This window comes from Trichosurus vulpecula, chromosome 3 (genome assembly GCF_011100635.1).
Source record: "Trichosurus vulpecula isolate mTriVul1 chromosome 3, mTriVul1.pri, whole genome shotgun sequence".
Taxonomy (NCBI): Eukaryota; Metazoa; Chordata; class Mammalia; order Diprotodontia; family Phalangeridae; genus Trichosurus; species Trichosurus vulpecula.
Window position 1 is genome coordinate 92,083,736 of NC_050575.1, and position 2,256 is coordinate 92,085,991.

The 2,256-nt window shown below is 43.6% G+C and overlaps 1 pseudogene; it reads right to left on the bottom strand.

The window, feature by feature from the left end:
* Positions 1-292: 292 nt before the first annotated feature.
* LOC118843708 lies at positions 293-1,564 on the bottom strand (annotated as a pseudogene).
* Between the last annotated feature and the right edge of the window lie 692 nt (positions 1,565-2,256).

Genomic DNA, 2,256 nt, shown 5'->3' on the forward strand with positions numbered 1-2,256 from the left:
GTCCATTTCCTGTGTCTAAATCAGATTTTAAAGCTGAATTTGCTCATAAAAAGTCCTTGGAAAAATTAAATATGGGTCTGTGGTTCTGCTGAGTCAAGCCCCCCCCTCCTCCCCTTCCTCCCCCCTTTCCCCCCTCCCACCCTCCCTGTTGATATTTAGAAATCATTCACTCTCTGGGTTAACAGGTGCTTATAGAAGAATGTATGGACAAAAAAATCTCAAAACCAGTGTTAAATCAATCTCAGGTTGAGAAGAAAGGGGAGTCTAAAAACCAGCACCAGTGCAGACATGTCTAGGACCACAGTTCCTCTGGATCTATTCTTCCTTCAGGGTATATGTTCTCAGCCATCTGCCAGACTTGCATAATATTGTCTTCTGATACAGAACAAATAACCCAAAGTTCATTGGGATTCCAGGAGAAATCAGATATCTTGGCAGTGTGACCATCATGAATAAACAATAATTCTGGTGTCCCATCTTCTGCATCTTCAGGGGACTGCTCTTCTCCAATTTTACTCAAGTCCCAGACATTTAGCCTGGGGTCAGTGCCACTGGAAGCCAAGATAGTTTCATTGTGGGGAGAACAGTGAACCTGGAATATTTCCATATGTGACTCAGAGGAATGCAACTTCAGTTTCAGATTTCTAAGATCCCACAATGCTACCATCTTATCAGCTGATCTGTGGCAAGAATGAACTCACTATAAGGACTGAAAGAAAAACGATTTCCTTTGGCAGTGTGGGCATCCACTGAGTGGCTTGGTTTAGAACTATTGTTTGACCGTGTGTCCCAGATCATAAGCTTCTGGTCATCATCAACTTATCCAAAGAGAGATCCATTGAGCAGGTGCCAAGAAACATCTTCGACTACTGATGTGTGTCCTGTGAATATGGTCTTTGCATCCGTTACTTTACCTTCCTTTGGAATTGCACTGATGTCCCACAATCACTTCATCTGATGCGCTAAGCAATTGTACACTGAGATTTGGGTTCCACGGCAGCCGGTAGCCCTCCTTATGATGTCCATGGAGATGCAAGTCTGGATACACTCCCTAGAAGAGTCTGATTTTCAAGGGTTCTTGGTATAGTCTACAACGAGGACATGACTGAGTGGAGTCTTTGTTGAAATGATACAAGGATTCTGGGACATAACAGGCCCTGTTCACTTCACCTTTGTGGTTAATCTTGATTTCAATTTCAATTTCCCCACTAATTGAGTCAAAGCCTCCAAGTTCTCCTTTCTCACTGTCATAGTGAGAGGTATCAAACTGAGTATCATCACTGGGGAGTTGCACACTGCTATCGCAAGATGCCTCCATTCATCTGATGTATGTGTGCCTGGGATAAGTTGAGGAATGCTGAAATCTTTCCCTTCAGGTCTGGTTACATATCGAAGCCACTGTTCAGTCAGATTGGGCCACTCTAGGGCATGGATCATCATTAAGTCATAGAGAATGGAAGTATTTTTCCCTTATTTTATACTATTTGTTGATCATTCATTCTTCTATAGCATCATCAAAGACAGCTTCCTTGTCGGCCATGGTGGGTGGAGAATCTGATGGATGGAATGACAGGAGGAGGCCTTGGGTCTCCTGGAGTTGTAGCACAGTGAAGGTCAACCCCCTCATTTGTAATAATGATGCTAACTAGCATTAAATAACACTGTATGGTTTGAAAAGCTTCATTTAACAAGGGAGGAAACCAAGGTCCAGAGAGAAAAAGTAGCACTTTATGTGTTTGTGCATCTTTCTGGGTCAGCCTCTACAGTACTGATGAGGAGACATGTCCTGTTCTTGTGTCCTGAGAGGGCAAGGTCAGTGCCATTTGTCTGGATCCATCCTGTGTAAGGCATAGAGGGAACTAGGGAAGTGAATTGAGCTGGGGGGCTATGGATGAGAACTGGGTCCAAGCTAGACAAACTAGTCTCTTGTCTGAGTGTTGCCCCTGAGGCTACATGTGTGTTTACCATCAAGGGAAGAAACCTAAGAAAGAAAACAGTGCCCTCTCCTTGTGTGCCAGTGTTTATGCACTAGGTTCTAGAGGGATGGTATCATCATTATCATCACTGACAATGGACCAGAGATGTGATTTTGTAAGTGTATGGAGTTACTAGTAAGGAATTTCCTGTTCCTGTGCAGATCTATACCTTCTCTGTGATTTGTGAGTCTTAGACAGTTGCCTAGTATACTGAGAAGCTAAGTAACGTACCTGGGGGCACACAGTCCACATGTGTCAGAAGAAACACTTAAACTGGGGT